This window comes from Rhinopithecus roxellana, chromosome 21 (assembly GCF_007565055.1).
Source record: "Rhinopithecus roxellana isolate Shanxi Qingling chromosome 21, ASM756505v1, whole genome shotgun sequence".
Lineage (NCBI taxonomy): Eukaryota > Metazoa > Chordata > Mammalia > Primates > Cercopithecidae > Rhinopithecus > Rhinopithecus roxellana.
In genome coordinates this window covers 74,626,759-74,646,492 of record NC_044569.1, presented here as the reverse complement: position 1 = coordinate 74,646,492, position 19,734 = coordinate 74,626,759, and the positions used below count along the sequence as shown (strand labels likewise).

The window sequence follows — 19,734 nt, the reverse complement described above, 5'->3', positions numbered from 1 at the left end:
ACCTCAACAATGGACATGAAATAAACACCTTGTGAAATGAACTTCTCTACATTGAAAACATGTTGGGCCAGTAAATTTTTTGGCAAATTTATCGATGTAGTAAATATTTCATTTACTAATAGGGCTATTTGGAAGAAGATTTGTTTACACTAGAGAACTGAAGGAAATGTAATCCAGATTACTGGCATGATGATTCTCATTGGTATTCTTGCAGTATCCTCTGTATTATGTACATCTATCAAATGATTATATTTTGGAAAAAAACATTCTGTGCCACCATCTGTGTAATTTATGTGACATTATCGACAGTTGATATTCTGATAGCTAAGACAGTAATAGGGATGCTAGGTGAGTATGTGTGAGTATATATGTGTATATATAGATCTACACATACACATAAAGGCGTGTATGTAACCCATGACTCCAACTAGGGTTTATATACTTTTGAACATTGATGGATTTTTATTTTGAATATATGTTGTCACTCTTATGTTCAAATGCTACTGTTTGTGTGAAGCAGAAATTATTGCTTTGTGTATAAACAACTATTTGAGGTTATTTTGTTGATTATTTTTATTTGAAGAATAAAGCATTGGAATAGTAAATACATCATAAAGCTCAGAAAGCCATCCTGTGTTTTATGTAAAAGTTGTATGGAAAATTGTTCGTGGGTTTTTAGTCTCTATTGTTTGGACATGATGTTCTAACCTACTTTATTATTCAGAACTCTTAATTGGCTACTTGCTACATTATAGAGGGTAACAGGGTTTAACAAGTGTTTAACAGAGTCCATGACCTGAAGGAACTAGTGGGATGGATAGTTAACAAGTGCATGATTACAGATGGTGGTAAGGAAAAGGACAGAGAAGAACTGTGCCAGGTGGGTTCTTCCAGGTTGAGTAGGCCTGTGTCGCGGGGGATAGGAGGCACTGAAGAGGAAAGACAGAGCTGCGTGAATACAGGCGCTCCAGTGCAGGACAAGCACAGCACAGCACTGCTTAGAAGGTGGAAGGCATGTGGTATGGCGGTCACATAAGGCTAGTGTTAGAGACGAGTAGGTGATTAGGAAACGACTTTTTATAGCATATAAAGAAAATTCAACCAGAGCACCTAGGAACACACCCATACCCAAGAGAGAGGTAAAAGAGTCTGATAAGGAAAAGGCACAAAAATGGGAGAGGAGAAGGAGAGAATGAGAGAACCTGATAGTTGGGGCCAACGTGCATGGGGAGAGGGAGTTTCAAGGCAGAGAGAATAAGTGATTCTCTGTCAAACATTGCTATGTTTTGACAAGACTTCTTTAGAATCATGGACTTGAGCGATTAGGCTTAAGCTATCATTGGTGACCTTATTAAGAGCAATGTCATTATCTCTATTGTAACTTAAGTTCCTAGGATATTCGAAGAGCAATTGTATCATTAGAAGTCTCATAAACCTGGTCATTTTTTTCTAATGGAACTATCCTAGGCATATTATTGCCACCTTTAGGGTTAATAGTATAATCCCTAAGTGTGAAAAGAAACCAAACTTGGCCTAGAAGAAAGCTCGAAGGGAGAGAAAGCATTACTCAAGCTACTGCAAGGAAATGGATTGTGGACATAGGCTCATCTAGAATACTTAAGTGACAGTATTTATCTTAAGTAGCTTAGAAACAAAATTACTGGGTTGCTGATTAAGAAAATGCATGCCAACTTGTCAGAATGCCAGTAGTTTGTTAATTATTTAGCAATAAAATAGGTTTAATTCTTTCCTGCTTTCTGGCTAATGGGGAGATGAGAAATGGAGGAAGGGAGAGAAGGTCAGACTTGTGCAGTCCTGGGAAGGCAAAGATCGGCCTCCTGTCCTCGGTGCTGTGATGATGGTGTGACAGTTATGGACAGAGTGTCCCTCCCACTAGCCTTCTCTACTCCCTGCATTCACTTACGCTTTTCCTGCTTGACTTCCTGCTTCATCTCCAAGGAGCAGAGAGTGACCTTCTGACTAGTACGTACCTGCATTTTTGCTCAGCAACACTTATTAGTCTGTCCGTTTAGGAACCGGCACATTGTGTTTTCCCAACTCTTCCTCTTACTCAAAAGAAGGGGAAAGAGAGAGAGAGAAAGGGAGGGAACAAAAATTGGGAGAAAACTGTGAAAGAAAATGAGTTTGACAGATTTGTTCATTTCTGGATGCCTGTCCTCCTGTTTCCTAAATCTGTCAAAAAAGCTAAAACCCTGCCCCCACAAAGAATAAAATCCCCAAGGCTACAGTCTGAAAAGAGGGGAGATACACATCATTTTCTCCCCAAATTATCAGAAGGAGATCCATGCAGGCAGAACCGAGACACAAATCATTATCTCCAAATTATTGGCACGAAATCATATCAATGCTTGGGGCTTTAAAATGGGTGGGCTAATGTGGAGGAGAAAAAATAATTGAAAAACAGAATGTCTCCTGAATAATAAATAAGTAAAATCGAATTGTAATTTAATTCAAATCCTACCACTGATGGATTGCTCGTGATTTGTGGTGTGACATGGTGTGCTGTTTACCATTTCCTGACATGCTGCCCTATACCTGTTTTTGCCCCCTACATTTATCTTGTGACGTTTAACTACTTGTTTACACTGGGTTGTCCCCAGTTACACCATGAGCTCTGTGAGGGCCGGGAGTGGGCTTACTGCCTTCACAGTGCCCCACTCACAGTAGGTATTCCAGAAGGCTTTGTCATCTGGTCTAGTGAAGCAGCCAGCTCAGGAATGGAGGACAGGCTAGCTACATGTATTCTCTTCTCAGATGTGTTAGCTGGGCAGTTGGCTCAACATCCTGTCCCTATCTCCGTTTTGTGTTGGTCGATTATAGTCTCATGCTACAGGAGACAACCTGGTACCATGGAATGAGAGCATCTGATTTGGAATCAGTGGCACCCCAGTGCAAACCCCACCTCTGCTCCTTAACAAGTACTTTTCCAAGCCTTGGCAACTAAAACAGGGATAATTATACCGATCTCATAGGGTTGTGATATGGTTCAGATGAGATAATAACTATGAAAGCACTTTACAAATTATAAAGGTGGTAGTTATAGTTGAACTTGTAAGATAGAGTAACAGTAGTTGAAAATACTATACTTTCTATGCAAGTTTTACTCTTGGTAAATTTCCTTCTATAGACAGGGTAGTGTGATTGTAAGTTTAGCATAAGTTTTCTTGACCTACAAAATTCCAGCTCTCTTCTAAGCCATGTTCCCAAATCACATCCCAATTTTCACCCTATCTATGATTCTATGAAGATTGGATTAACTGTCTGGTTAGTTGCCTTGTTTACTAGTCTGGTTATTTGCCTCTGCCTACTAGACTTCTTGTGGATGTTGATACACTGGAGGCCTTAAAGTGAACTTCCACTTTATCATACTATTTTGGTTGGGGGGTGGTGGGAGGAGCTCCTTGTATTACATTTTTATAGCATTCCCAGAGAAGTGGTACCTTGAGGGGAGTTTCTGATGGGCTGGAAGGTTAGGCAACCATTTCTCAAGATGCCTCCAGAAAAGTTGCAATGTCAGCTCTGAGTGCAGCTCAGATGGAGATCTCCCACATAAAATATGGTAGATGCCTTAATGTGTCCCACATTCTAGTGGGGCAGCTAATTCTCTCAGTGTGTGCTCATAACACAGGTATCAAACAAGTCTGGGAAAGTCCAAGGACTGCATCCTGATAATATATAGATGAGATAATAAATGTTCTCTTTTATTTTTAAGATCTGAGGGAGGAATGTTTAAGGTAATCCACCTGAAAAAGGCTAAGGTACCCTGGAAAGCAATGTTAAGGTGAGTTGGTTGTCACCAAGTCTGTTGGTTCTGGGTACTTGAAAGTTGGAATAAAAGAAAACATGGGATTACTATTATAGAAAGACTTCAAAATGAGGAGGGTAGTTCCTCTGGAAGATAGAAATTTGTCATCCATTGAGCCAGAGTGATAACGGCAAGTTCAGAATAAAATTGATTATTTTTTCCACTGACAAAATACTCATATAGACCTTTTTAGATTGTTGCCTCAAACGGATTTTGAAGAAGCAAGTCAAATTCTACATAAACAAACCAAGGAAAGGTTGGCATTAGTGTGATCACATTTCCAAAATTGAAAATACTGTCATGTAAAGATAGGTGTAAAACTTTGTGCACAAGTTGTGAAATAATGTGCATCTCTACTTTGTCAAGTTTACTATAATTTTCTTTTTTTTTTTTTTTTTTTTTTTTTTAATTTGAGACAGAGTCTCGCTCTGTCACCCAGACTGGAGTACAGTGGCCGGATCTCAGCTCACTGCAAGCTCCGCCTCCCGGGTTTACGCCATTCTCCTGCCTCAGTCTCCAGAGTAGCTGGGACTACAGGCGCCCGCCACCTCGCCCGGCTAGTTTTTTGTATTTTTAGTAGATACGGGGTTTCACTGTGTTAGCCAGGATGGTCTCTATCTCCTGACCTCGTGATCCACCCGTATCGGCCTCCCAAAGTGCTGGGATTACAGGCTTGAGCCACCGCGCCCGGCCAAGTTTACTATAATTTTCAAAGTAGTTGAGATGAATTAATTTTCATGGTGATTCCATTTCATATGGTAAACAGAAATACCTTTCATTCCTTGTTATGTTTAGTCTGAAATTAAGGGGGAACTCCAGGAATAGGCCCTCCCTGTATAATATGGGACAACATTGTGTTTTTCTGTTTCCAAAAATAACAAAAGAGAAAGAATAAAGATGGTTTATATAGTAGAGAATGACTTGTCCTTTATGTAATCTAAGGTTTTTATGTTATTAAATAGATTGAAGATTGAATAGCTTTTCAAATGCACATTCCCTGTCAGGTTGTATCTAAAATAGCATGGGATCTAATTCATCATGATGAGTTAGTTCTTGACTCTGTACAATCTTCTTCAGCAAGAAGGCATTTCTTGTCAACCTTCTTAAAACCAAGTGTACCCTTAAATCTGCTAGCACTGCATGATGGTTGCTAATGTTATTATTTTTATATGTGAACATCAAGTGTCAGTAGTCTCTAACAAGGCTCAATGAAACTATTTTGGTCATACTGTTAACACATCTTCCACTTTTAATACAGAATATCTACATTATAAGCTGTATGAGTAAATTCAGTTTATTTTTAATTTGTTGATGTTTTGTACTAGCTGGGAACATTTAGGAACATTTATTCGTGTATTCCATCTCAGAATGTTCAAAGTGGTGTTGATAGTGACATGAGTGTTTGTATGTGTGTTTGTTAACTTAACCTTTGAGCTTCAGCAGTGCGTACTGACACGTTCTTAGGTTTAGACTGTTTGGCACCTTTGTATTTATAGATAGCCATTGTTCATGCTAATAATGTTGAGACCTTATAGCTAGCAGCTCTGACATTTTTATTTCTTCTTTTACCGTTCACTTGCCAAGTCTGAAAAGCTGTTTGAAATGGTTTGGGGATCGGGGATCTTCTCTTTGCTCCTTTGCATCTACTCCCTACCCCAGGAGGCTGATTTGTGTGGACTCAGCAGTGGGATCCTCGCTTACTGTTTTGGAAGGATTTGCCACTGAGAGCCTTGGCAGAGATTGGAGGGAGGGAGGAGGGGAGGATCAGGATATTTATTATTCTGTTTTTCTCCCTGTGGAGTGGTTTTACACTGGTGTCACTATACTACATTTGGAGTTTTATTCAGCTTTATTTTGATAATTCTTTGCATTGCATTATAAGCATCAATTTCTAAATAGTTAAAACTTTACACTCAGAAATAGTCTTGTCTCATTGTAACTAGACAATTTATCATTATGGAAATGAGAAAATTGAGACTCACATAAGATGATAGACCTTACTTAAGAATATTACAACTCGACCCTAAGGGACATTCAATACTTTTGACCATGGTCTTGAACAGAAAGTAAATTATTTTACTTTGAGGAGAGGGTGCTTTATATGCCTTGATCGGATGAATATTTTTAGTCAACAGAGTAAAACAAAATAAGAGATACTGTTTAAAAAAATTAATCTATTGGAAACAACCCAAATGCCCATCAGCTAATGAATGGATACATAAAATGCGGTAGTATATCCATCTAATGGAGTATTACTCAGTCATAAACAGGAATGAAGTACTGATACATCTACTACATGGATGAAACTTGAAAACATTGTGCTAAGTGAAAGAAGTTAATCACAAAGGACCACATATTGTATGATTCCATTTGTATGAAACGTTTAGGTAAATCTTATAGAGACAGAAAGTAGATTAGTAGTCGCCTAAGGCTGGATGGTAGGGGATTGGGGAGAGGGGTGAGTGGAGTGGGAGGTGATGGCTGTGAGGTGCAGGGTTTCTTTTTGGGTAAAGAAAACATTCTAAAATCGGTTGTGGTAATAGATGTACAGCTGTGAATATACTAAAAGCCATTGAATTATATACTTTAAATGAGTGAATTGTATATGTGAATTATCTGAATAAAGCTGTTAGTCAGTAACACTAGAAAATAAACAAAAAGCAAACAAAACCCAAAACACAAAAATCTTTATTTCATAATCTATATGAGCATGCAGATATTTACTTTCAGATTTTGTGAAGGTTTTTTTATAAGTTGCTAATTACCAGGAAGTATATAAATCCCTGCAGTCTATTCGTTAGTACATTTGTAGAGTTTGTTTTCCCCGTACGTTACAAAGTTTTGTTTTTATAGGTTTGTTCGTGAGGAGAAAGACCCAAATAGAAAACTAAATTTCTATATGTTCTTATTTTAGGGCTTTTATTTTGAGTTTTACTTAAAATTTACTTCCAATTTTTATCTTTTGTGAGTTTTGCCAATTCTTTCACATTGGAGGAGTATATACATAAATGAGGCAAGAGTTGAGTCTAGTAAATACTAAATGTGCTCATATTGTGGATTTCAAATTGTGACAATAAACTTTTTTTTTTTTTTAATTTACAGATTAATTTTTTTTCGTCTAATCCAATGGTAAAACTTACCCTTTGTACAATTCAGATTCAGCTTGATTATAATAGAAATCATTATTCAAACAGTAGAGTAGTAGCAGCTTTTCAGTGGCACCTAAACTAAAAAGAGAATTAGTAAAATGGTTTTAATTACATGCTTGTCTGCTTGATAGGCAGTAAGAAAAGGAGAGTTTCGTCTTTGAAAAGTGAAAAGGGGTCTATTTGGAGAAGGGAGTTATCAATACAATTCCATGCATTCCTATCAAGAATTATTCTGAAAAATTCTTAATGCATTAAACGTAAGAGTCTTTGTTCAAACTCTTGTGCTAAAGGTGGCAACCTTAAAATCTAAAAATACTGTGATTAGACACCCAAGTTTTACTTTAATAATGTAAAATCAGTGTTTCTCTTTATGAAATATCTGCATTTTGAAGTTTATATGTAATTAATTTTGAAGGTACAATTATTTTATATTTAGTAAGTGTCTGTTTTGGCTAGGTTTTTTTCTTCTTCCTGTGTGCAATTGAAATACTGTTTAGTATTGTTTAGTTCAGTCCATTTTAATTTCAGATACATGTTTTGAACTTACCAACAACTTTCAAATGGTTGTTATCAGAGAGCATTGTGACACAAATGAACATGCACGTCCTAGAACATGGCTAGCTCTTGAATATTTGATGCACCAATAGGGAGAATGGCAGAATGCAGCCAGAAACCTGTCATCCCCCTAGCTCCACCTCCACTGGAAAGCCCCAGGATGCTTTCTGTGTCAGAATTGGTACATATCTGGGTGGATAATCCTCAAAGCCCTGGTAGAGTGCAATTTAATGATGTGGTCTTCTTAGAACCCCTAGCATTTAAGTTTGGCATTGCCTATAAGAAATAAAGGGTGGTGTATCACCTCATACCTAAGGGACTACTGAGATCTTTGTATACTTCTCAGATGTCATTGGTTATGTTCTCCTGCAGAATTTAATATTGGAGAATTAGACAGGATGATGATGATAATGATGATGATAAAGATGAGAATGACAGAGGAAAAAAGGATGATGTAACATTTCTCATAAAGTCAGCACTCTGGGCAAACAAGAAACCAATTCTACCGCTAGTTACCATGGATTTCCTTGAAGGTTGACAATGACTGGATTATCAGTGTAGCATTCCTGGCACTTGAGCTAGTATCTGGGAATGTAGAACAGTAATCCCTCTTCCATATTAGGAGATGGAAGCATATATAGTTGAAAAAGCAGTCCTTTTGAAAAATATTTTTATTACAGTTGCTATAGAAGGATTCTTGTTAACATGTAATGACCCAAGTGCCGTTTTTGTTAATTACAACTTTGGTAATTAAAATTCTGTTTTGAATACTCGTCCATCACCCTACTACCTGTATGTATCCTGACATACTAATGTTATGTTGTATAGGTTATCAGCTGTGATGCCTGATAGAGTTGGGACCCTAGCTTAGATCTTGGCTCAGATCTTGTCACATCTCTTAACAACGAAATGTCAACAGGAGATAAAAATCCTTGGTGAATGAATTTCTGCCTCAGTTCCCAAGAGTTGTCCTTTATCAGAAGGACTGGAGAGTATTGCAGTGAGCTACAAACTGGGGTAGTTACTGTGAATCTAGAGTTTTTTGGTAGCCACTGAGCATGGCACTTGAGTTGTACCACAGCTTCATTTGTGACTTCCTTGGGCATGAGAAATCTTATGCTGGTAAGCAGCTTCGGGAAGGAAAGGGATAATTTATGGCCCTGGAAAGGACAAGCTGAGAGAGGCAGGTTTATCATGAAGCTAGGGAAGGTCAAGGTTCAGGACCCCTCACTTTCAGGCCCTGGGTAATAGGGTTTGCTGGAAATTATTTTAGAGTGTCCTAGGAGGAGAGCAGAAGCAAGGTTGTAATTTGAAAACATTTCTGGTAAATTTCCTCAAGAGATCTCTGAAGAAGGGGACCCGAATCTCTCAAGGCTCCAGTAACGTTGGTGATTTATTTTCTTATTTTAAGTGACTGTTCACTTTATAGTTCATACTTTTATTAAATAGGACTCCAGGTTTTGTTTTGTTTTGTTTTGTTTTGTTTAATTGGGGGTTTTTTTGTTTGTATTTCTTTAAACCACCTCAGAACTGGGGGTAGGTGGCCAGTTCCATTCATCCCCATCATTCTGTTTTAGTCTCTATACCTGTTTTATTTATTTATTTATTTTTAATTTTTTCTTATTTTGCCACTCTTGTATTTCCTTTCTCCCCACTGGCTGGTATGACCCTATAGGCTTTGGCTGATGCCTCATGGAAAAATGAAGTTTAGGAAGCCAGTGAAAGAAAAGAGGATGCTGGGTGTGGTGGTGCACACCTATAGTCCTAGCTGGTTGGGAGACTGAGGCAAGAGGATCGCTTGAGCCCAGGAGTTTCAGGCTGAGTGACTGCCTGGGCGTCTAGCCTAGGCGACAGAGTGAGACACTATCTCTTAAAAGAAAAATGTTAATAAAATTTTTAAAAAGAGATGAGAAAATTTTCCCAATCCCCAGGGATTGCCTCCATACAAATATCATGTTTAGAGATGGGGTTCGTTTTGAGACAGAAGAGAAAAATCTCCTTCCATTCCCCCTGACCCCATCCTCTTTTGAGGAATTCATAGTTTTAAGAGATTTCCAGATGTTTCTCATCCAGACATGCCTGGAGAAATAAATGAAGGACAGCATATATTTTAACTTGTTTTGGTTGTTAACACCTTGCAGACAGGCAATAAATACTCTATTACCTTTTCCTATGTCTAAGTCGATCTTAAAGGTAGAATAAATTGGGGCTGGTTATTATTTGCGATATACTGTGCTGCTGGTGATTTTTGAAGATTATAGAATACAGACATATTATGTTCTAATATGAATAATATTGTGAAGCACCTTGACGAAGAAAATGTAGAAAAGCCTGTTAATACTTTCTGAAGCATGAAAGAGGATACTTTTGTCTACAAATCCCAGGATGTGTAGTTTAAATGGTATGAAGTCTTACATACACAGTTATGCTGTCAGATCTGCCCTAACCAAGTAAATTTGTCTCTGCAGACACCCTGCTGTAGATCATTACCGGGTTCAAACTTCACTTTATGGCTTCCTGAAGCTATAGGCCTCCTGCTGACATTTAGTTTTGCATGTTGATGAGAAAGGGAGCCCCTGTGAAAAGTTTTTATTAGGATGTGTTTTTTTTTTTTTTTTTTTTTTTTTTTTTTTTTTATTATACTTTAAGTTCTAGGGTACATGTGCATAACGTGCAGGTTTGTTACATATGTATACTTATGTTCAAATCTATAAAACAGAACACTGAGAAAATTTAAATAAACAGTCAGATTAGGGATGTTGCTAATAGTAACACTAAGTGGACTAAGGAATCTCTGAGATCATAACAAATCCAACATTTCAGACCGGTTATGAAGCTCTAACTTCCAAGTGAAAAAAGTAGGCATAAACAAGGAAAAATGAAGAGGGATACAAGTCACATTTTGATGAAGAGTTTTGTTCTGATTTCTTAGAAAACACCATCCAGGGTAAAATGTCATATGTTCCTAGGGAAACCTTTCCCTCATCAGCTTTACCTTAAAGTCTTCAACAACTATACAGTTGCATGAGCCTGGAGGGGCCATTTTAACCTTGAACCAAGGTTCAAGGTCTTGAAGCTTTACTGCAATATAGGGGAGAAGAGCTCTGTATTGTCCCTTCCAGTGGGGTTAAAGAAGAATAGTCTCTCTCTCTCCGTCTCGTCTCGTCTCATCCCATCCCGTCCCGTCCCATCCCATCCAGAAGATGCAGTCTTTGGGTTCCAGATCACCAAAGGTCAGATTATCGTGAGTGGATTATGAAAGGCTTGTTTTAGCTATAAAAATATGCCTTGGTATCAAAGTTTGTAAGAATGGGTGATACATGAGGTTTTACTATTATATTGACTTTCCTGCAGGGACTGCTTTGATCCAACCAGAGATCCAATGACAGAGAACTCTGTCATTCACAGAGTACACAACCATCTGTGAATGACAGAGAACACTGTTACAAGAACATATTTACATCCCATTGAAATGGTAATTGAATGAAATACCTGTGTAAATGGTCCATCAGATAGCAGAATTATACGACCTGAAGTTTTGATTATCTTCCCAAGATGATAGGTTTGAAAAACCAAACAGGGGTCACAAACCACCTTAGCAATTCTAGAACAATCACCAAACCAGTATTTTTTCCATGATTTGTATTATTTTGTCTACTCCATGATGAGTGATGAAGTGTAGAACTTTTAATAATGGAAACTTTAAAAACTCAAGAGAGACCAGGCGACTGTCCAGGTTCTTCATGAGCCTGCACTTAATACTGGATTTGTATCCTCTTAAATACCAGTTTTGATTGTCCAGTTCAGGTGCATTGGACTGCTTCCTATTAATAAATAAGTTATCATAGGTAATTTGACTTTGATCAATCTAACAGAGTTTATTCAAATTTCTTTTTTCTCTTTTTTGAGACTGAGTCTTGCCCTGTCACCCAGGCTGCAGTGTGGTGGCATGATCTTGGCTCACTGCAACGGCCGCCTCCCAGGTTCAGGCGATTCTCCTGCCTCAACTGCCCAGTAACTGGGATTACAGTGCACACCACCATGCCCAGCTGATTTTTGTATTGCTTTAGTAGAGACAGGATTTCACCAAAGTGTAGGGATTACAGGCTTGAGCTACCTTGCCTGGCCTCAAATTTCATTTCTTAGCAATTTCCGTACTGGCAGACTTAGCATGAAAAATCTGCCAAAGCATTTCCTTGGTATTTAAATAATTCTTGTTCTGCTTGATGTTCATTTAGTAGTTTTATAAAACAAATCAGTTTCTTCATTAGAGTTCTGAGAATTCTGACCCAGTCCAATGATATGTTCTTAAAATTATCAGAAACTTGTACTTGTCAGAGTTCTTTCCATGAACCGCCTTGAAGATGAAATAGTTATACTTGCTCAGGAATGTACCAGAGTACACAACCATCTGTGAATGACAAGACTTCAAATGATCATGTTTAAAGATCTGATTAGAGTTCCTTACAGTAATGAAGGAAATTTTGTTATTTCTGTGGCATACAATAATTCAACACAATAACCAAAATTATGGCTAATATTGAATTTCTAAGAATTTTACACAGTTTCTGGAACACACACCAATAACATATCCATGCAAATATAACTCAAGGTTTAGAATCACTTATTATTTGACAGTGCTTCCTATATAACTTAATATATCAAATAATCTTAATTAATTGAGTATATCTCTTTTACAAGAGGAGAGACACATTTTTGGAGGGTTTCATGGACTTAGTAGGAAAATTCCAGAGTTAATTCTAAGGCAAAAAGTCTTAAGAATTTCCTTTTGGGAAGTTTGTTAAAAGTATCAAAGGTTTAAAACACTTGATCAAAATGGGATCACAGGTCACTGTGAAATAATAGTCATTTATTTAGCCAGAGTGATCATTAAATTCTTCAAAGACAAATAAAGTTACATAATTGTAGGAAAAGTCTTATTTTTAATAGAGAGGACCCAGTTTTCTTACATGATCAAAGGCCTAAGAAACACAAAATGAAGCACAGGGATTCATCTTGATAAAACACAGAATCTTTGTTTCCTAGGCCAATTACCTAAGAGATAAAGAAAAGCCTTTTACCATTTCCTGTTAGGAGCAAATAAATACTTCAAGAAAACCTATTTGTTTTATCAGAAAGGACCAAGTGCTAGTTTTGCATCAGTGTAGCTTTGATAGTAAAGTTCAATTTTTAGAAAGCCTTACAAATAATTTCCATTCTAATCTTAGCCAGCTTGGTCATAACTAAAATTCACTTCACAAAATCCATGTTCTACAAATCCTCCACAACCTTCTAATATCCTTTTCATCATTGGCCTTATACTTCTTTCTTATTTTGAAACAACCAGTCATTTTAGGACAAAAATTACTGTTTTTCTCTTAAAAAAAAAATAAAATCTTTTAAACCTCATGGCTTCACTTACCAAAAACATGTTTTACTTTCCCCGAATATGGAGTCATTTGCCCTACCATTTCCAGTTTCAATTACCATATAGTCATTAGAATACTTAACTCTTAGTAATCTTAATTTCTATTAAAAACCTAGGAAGTAAAGCAAAGCAGTTTTGAACTTTCTGTCATATAGTTGCACTTTCTGTATATACATTTCAGAGTTTCTAACAACATGGGCTTCCTCATAGAAAAATATTTTTTCAACTAATAGACCCAAATATAGTATATTTAGCTTCTTTGCACCATACAAAATCAAGATGCCAAAGTATATATATAGCAGTTTCAGTGTGTAAACATACTTAAAATTACTCAGACATTTCATAAATACTAATTAACATAGCTTTAAATGTTTAAATTACTTTTTAAAGCCAATTAAAGCTCTTTATAAATTTTAGAAAAAATATCACACATATATAACATACAGACATATATAGATATACATAACCATATAGACAGAAACATATCCTAGAACTTTCATTAAGATTTTTCATTTGCCAGTCTCCAGATAACTCGTCTTCACCCTTTACACTATCACTTTCAATTACCTGTTTCATCTCCCTAAGCAGTTGTTAGCTAGGTTGCTCACTGTAGTAAATTTCAAGCCTAAGTACCATTATTTTCTGAGACAAAGGCATAATAAGCCTAGTGATATGGATTGGCTGTGTTCCCACCCAAATCTCATCTTGAATTGTAGCTCCCATAATTCCCGCATGTTGCAGGAGGGACCTGGTGGGAGAAAATTGAATTATGGAGGCAGTTTCCCCCACACTGTTCTCGTGGTAGTGAATAAGTCTCATGAGATCTGGTTTTATAAGGGGAAACCCCTTTTGCTTGGCTCTCATTCTTGCCTGCCACCATGTAAGACGTGTCTTTTGCCTTTTACCATGATTTTGAGGCCTCCTCAGTCAAGTGAAACTAGGAGTCCAGTAAAAAAAAAAAAAAAAAATGGTCCTAGTTGAGGCATGTTACATAAATTTAAGCGTTTGGCTTCTTCATTGTAAAAGTTTGCAGTCACTTAGCTCTTTCTGTCTTCTCAGTAGAGAGAGGGAGACACGCTTACAAATTGAGATTTTCTTTATAGATATAAATTTTTTTTACAGAAGGGTCTTGAAATAACCAGCTGAAAATAATCCTTATTATGCCATAAATGCATTTTTTTTTTGATCAAGAAAAAATTTAGGAGTAAAGCAAAGATTATGACAAGAAAGAGGTGGCAACAAGGGTTTGAGAGGAGGGATTTCAGTCAACTGAAAGTTTCCCATGTTACAGGATCGAACAGGAAAAAACAAACAGAGGGCTAATTTGATGATTATTATCCTGGGAGTAAAGTCTTTTGGGGCTTCCTTTAGTAGGGAAACAGTCCGGGTCTCAGAGAATACATTGATCAAGTGGCTGGTGTAAAAGTGGACGATTTCCTTTCTAACGGACTGGCTGTTTACAATAAAGGCAGACATCTTGGGTACAAAGTTTTTTAGTTTGGGACATCATGGTTTTGGTTTAAAATGTGGCAAGGAAGTTCTTTTGATTTCTGTAAGTGTTGTAGCTGTACAGACATGCACCTGTTTGCCTTTGCTAAGGAGGCAATTTTTGATTAGTTTAATCTTATAGCCTCTGTATTCCAAACAAAAAAAATGCATGTCATTGTTCCTGTGAGGTTCCGATCTTTTCTTTTCTAATGAGCCCAAAAGTAAACAATTTTATCTAGGTTAGAACTTCACTGTGGGCAGTCTAACTATTTTTGGTAAAGTTTACCCATTTTTCTTAAAAATAAAAAAAACAGCTTCTGAGCCCATAGTTCTTATGCATGAAATTGTCTGGAGTTCCAGATGGAGGAGTTCTAGACTCCTTGGATCCAGATGATCCCAGGACTCCTTGTATTCTAGTAACCTTACCTATCCCTGGAAGTCAGTCCACTTTTAATCTGACTCAGACTCCTGACACCTCCCCACAGGATCCAGTCCTGTTTTTGTCAAGACTTTCAAAACTTCTGTGCTCTCTCACAACACAGACTCACCCTTAGTACCTAGCCCCAGGTTATGCAGCCTCCCACACCACAAACTAGCCCTGGATTCGGAAACCTAAATGGTTAGGGGCTTGAGTAAGAGCAGAGTCCAACCCGAGAGGAGCTTAAAATTCTCGGGAGCCCATAAGAAAGATAGAGGACTTCAAAAAAAATTCAGTGATACCTGGTCCTGCTTTCCTCAAGGGGTGTTTGGATTCACCGTCAATACCCTTCTGGTGCCACACTGGACACCAGTAGTCCTAAAAGACAAAAAACCAATAGTCTTTAAAAACAAATTTATTATACAGATGTTAATTATTTAGTATTTACGATTCTTGAAACGGGCAGCCCTCAGAACCAGAACGCGCTCTGGGGCTGCAGCCTGTTCAGACAATATTTACAGAAAGAAAACAGAAGTGAGGTATAGAACTTAATTAGTTATTTGAATCAGTTGGCTGCCTCCAGTGACTAACTAAAGCTCAGCTGTTTTAACTAACCGAAACTCAGCGATTTGTTACATGAGCATACTCCTAAGTTCATTAGTTTCATTTAGCACGAATTACCCCGTCTTGGTTTGGTCTGTTGGGCCCTACAAATTTTGTTTAACATGTGACAGGTAGATTACTCACTGGATATTTGATAATCTTAATGAATTATAGTTATCGTCTTAAGCATAATAGGTTTATTATCTTTAAAAATGTCTAAAACTTATTTACAAATTAAGGTTTTACTGACTTGCCTGGTTATGTAAGAAGTCAGTGAATAATTTGCAGAGTTTGAAGATTTTCAAACTGTACATGTACAAGGTAGAATGTCTTGCTTGGGCTGACGTAACGCAATACCACAGGCTGCATGGCTTAAACAATAGAAATTTATTTCTCATAGTTCTGAAGGCTGGAGATCTGAGACCAAGGTGCCAGCAGGTTTAGTTTCTTTGAAGGCTTCTTCTCCTCCGATTGCCTTCTAGCTGTGACCTCACACGGTCCTCCCTCTGTGCACATGCATGTCTGTGTCCAAAATCCCTCTTTTTATATGGTCATCAGGCATATTGGATTAGGACCCACCCATACGACCTCATTTTACCTTAATTACCTCTTTAAATAACTTATCTCCAAATACAATCAGATTCTAAGGTACTGAGGAGTTAGGATTTTAATGTATGAATTATAAGGGGACACATTCAACCCGTAACCCACGGAATATAATTTTCTAGTGATTTGAGGGGAGAGATTAATTTTTAAACTGCTTAAAACAAGGCATCTCGTTTCAATGAACTGTTTCATGATGTTGAACAGGTAGGCACACCTGAGAATGTCTGGCCACTTTGTCACGACCTACATTTTCACTTTCAGTCCTTCAGTGGTTTGTATTTTGTTCCAGTACTGTTTTCCTTTTAATTTTCCCCAATATTGATATTTTTGACACGGGTACATGTAACATGGGTACGTGTAACATTGAAGTTAAAGCACTATTTAATGATTTTCAAATACTTCTCTGCCGTCTTTGAAATTTCTCTACCTTTCTGAACAAATACACATAAGACCTTATAGAGAGGCGAACCATAAAATATATTAGCTTTTCATTTCAGAGTTTTCTTCTGTATACTCTTCAGTGACAAAGGACACTGAGAAGTTAAAATTTAGTTTTTCATTTGCTGTTGTTACGGCTTAAATATAAACTAAAATTCAAATAATAATTTCTTTTTCTTCATCTGTTTAATTATCAGTTTGGTACAGATATTGATACCATGTCTTCTTTCAGTTATACTTCTCTTACACAAATTACTTCCCATGTGGAATAAGTTGAAAATAGAAATTGTGACTCCTCTAATTATTTTTCATTTCTTAATTTTTTGGGGGAAACGTACTCTAGAGCTGGGAAATACAAAGAATTGTCTTTGTAAAATATATTATGGTGGTAATAAAGCTTGCTTTAACATCATGTATCAGATATCTCATAACAGTTATCATTAATTATGTTTGGGCTATGATGACATCGTGGTTCTTTAACGAAAGTGTCTATATTTGTAGAGATGCATACAAATGGAATCTGGGATTTGCTTTAAAGTACTTAGGCAACTGCAATAAAATGGATATATAAAACATGCGTGGCAAAATTATGATAGCTGTCCAATCTGGATGATTGGTATGAGATTTTTCATACTTCTCTCTCTTTTTGTGTATTTTGCAGTCATTCCCAGTAAGAATTAGTGCTATGGCATAGTTATCATTATTACATAGTGATTTCATAGAAAAAGATATAACAGTAAACTTTACCACATTCAGGAGTTTGATTCATGTACTAAAGATTTAGAGGCATTCTTAATAGTCCTCATAGGATGTATGTTAGAAAACTTACTCATAAACACTCTTGTATCCGAGGCAAGTTCTATAGTTGGTAGGAGACATATTTTGAGTAAGGTTAATTTGCAGAAAAGATTCTGTTATCTTTAATAAAAATGTTTGACATTTAGTATCTTAATTTTAAAAAGTTCAGCACTCCTGATAGAAATAAGAATGATTCTGACAAGGAATCTGTCCTCTTACATGGAAATCACTTTCTCTTACTTTATACACTGCATTTCCCAGGACGAGCAGACATTTTTAGTTGCAAGTCTAGTATTACAGACTGTAGAGATAACACCATCCTATTAATTATGCAGGGGTTAGTTTTAAATTTATTTGGTATTTTCCCAAGGTCATTGTTACTTCTAATCATTATATCTATTTTGTGGTATTACACTATCTTCAGGTTTTGAATGATTTTTGCCTAGTATCATGTTAGCTATACTTTAGTTTTCACTACTATAAAATAGAGAAATCCCGACTACCCTAGGGTACTAGGAAATATATCTGATAAAAGTGTGTGTGAGTTACAGAAATATTAATACTAATATAATACCTGGAAGGATTTAATCTCTTCATCAGTATCTTCTAAAAGCTAACTCAAGAAAAATGTTCATAGTTACCTATTTTTTACAATATGCATATGGATTAGAATTGAAAAGGAAAAATTGTTTGAGAGAATTAAATATTTTCTTTTCAGTTGGTGACATGGATTAGTTAGGAATATGCCTGGCCAAGGAAATACATATTTTTAAAAATAAAAGTCTGATTTTTCTTTGTGTAGTTCTTATCAAGACTGAATTATCTTAATGATCATAGATTAAAAGAAATAAGCTTTTGAAAAAGAATCCTCTTGAGCTAAAACTTACGACTATCGTAGGAATTTTCTAGGCTGTACTTCTGTGCAAGAAGAGAGCTTTCAGGCATCCCCAGAGGCCTCTCCTTGTCAAGTGGACCATCTGGGGGTGGGAATGGGAGAGCTATTTCAGTGCTAGATGAGTCCCTGCAGAGCAACAAAAGTGAAAAAGACATTATATCTCCTCCATGCAGCCTGCTGGTTTCCCCTTTAAACATTTTTAAATAGAAAAAAATCTTACTCTGAAATATGGTTAAGTGTTAAGGAAGCACCTTCTTGAAACCTAGAACTGCAGCCCATTAGCTGTGGGATCTGATAAATTGCTTAACCTCTGTGAGTCTTAATTTCCTCATCAGGAAAGGAGGATAATATTTACATTACAGGAATTGTTTTAAGAATGAAATGAATAGAAAGTGACTGCTCTAGTGCCTGAGGCATAGTATTTATTAAATGGCAGCAGCTACTTGTGTGGGTGTAGTAGAGTCAGAAGGGGGTAAAACTAAGGTCCAATTGTATAGTACTAAGGCTTATAACTATATGCTGTCAGCAATACTGAAATATCTGTATTTTAATTTTACCCTATACCATTTAATTTAAAATGGGCTCTATTTATGATGATGTATTGTTGATATTGTTCTCAGTTAGCATTTGCCACGATGCTGCATAACAAACCACCTCGGAACTCAATGGCTTGAAACAACAATCACCCTTCTTGCTCCGTCCGGCATTTGTGAGCTGGGTGGGGTTCAGCTGATCCAGGCTGGCCTTAGATCCATGCCACAGATTTGGTCTAGATCTGCTCCACATGCCTTCATCCTTAATTTGGTGGGTAGGCAGAACATGTTCTTTTGCATGATGGTAGCATAGTCCACGAACAGGCACATTTCAAGCATTTACTGATGTTACATCCACCAGCATCCCAGTGGCCAGAGCAAGACACCTCACCACACTAAACATCAATGAAATGGGAAAGTGTATTCTGCCAATAGTGGCAGTAAGAGGGTAGTGACTATTGCTATACAATAATCTAAACTATTTAAATGATTATCATCATAATAATTATTAGTTGCATACAGGTTAAATTGCACCAAACATATCTAACAGCAGTGACTAAGTCTGCAGGATGTGGCTGAGGTGGTTGTTGTGGTAGTTGGTTGTTTTTTGACACCTAATGTGCATGTGGCCTTGTCCTAGATATTATTCAGTGATGAGTTAATCCATTCACTTTGTTTCCTTATGATCAATATGCCATTCGTGATACACAAATACATATAAGAATTTTAAAGCACATTGGTGCTTCTCTGGTATCATTAACAATCTAGTCTAGCTGAGGATGTTTTCCACCCGTGTTATCAATCTGCTTTATGCAGTCTAAATTTCCCGTCAGTACTACCACAGTGTATATTTGTCCTGTTCATTTCATCTCTGTGTGAAAGATTCCTCTCTCGCAGAAGGTAGTGTTTCAGGAGCGTGTTTAGCATTGTAACAGATGAATTGGAAATAGCCGTATAGCAACCATCGGCAGTTATTTTGGTGCACATAGTATATGCC

General features: G+C 36.9%; 1 protein-coding gene across 1 annotated transcript in view; it reads left to right on the top strand.

Moving 5' to 3' along the window:
• The window catches only part of CDH2 (cadherin 2), a 222,683-nt gene that overhangs the window by 102,129 nt on the left and 100,820 nt on the right, over positions 1 to 19,734 (top strand). The window lies entirely within an intron of this gene.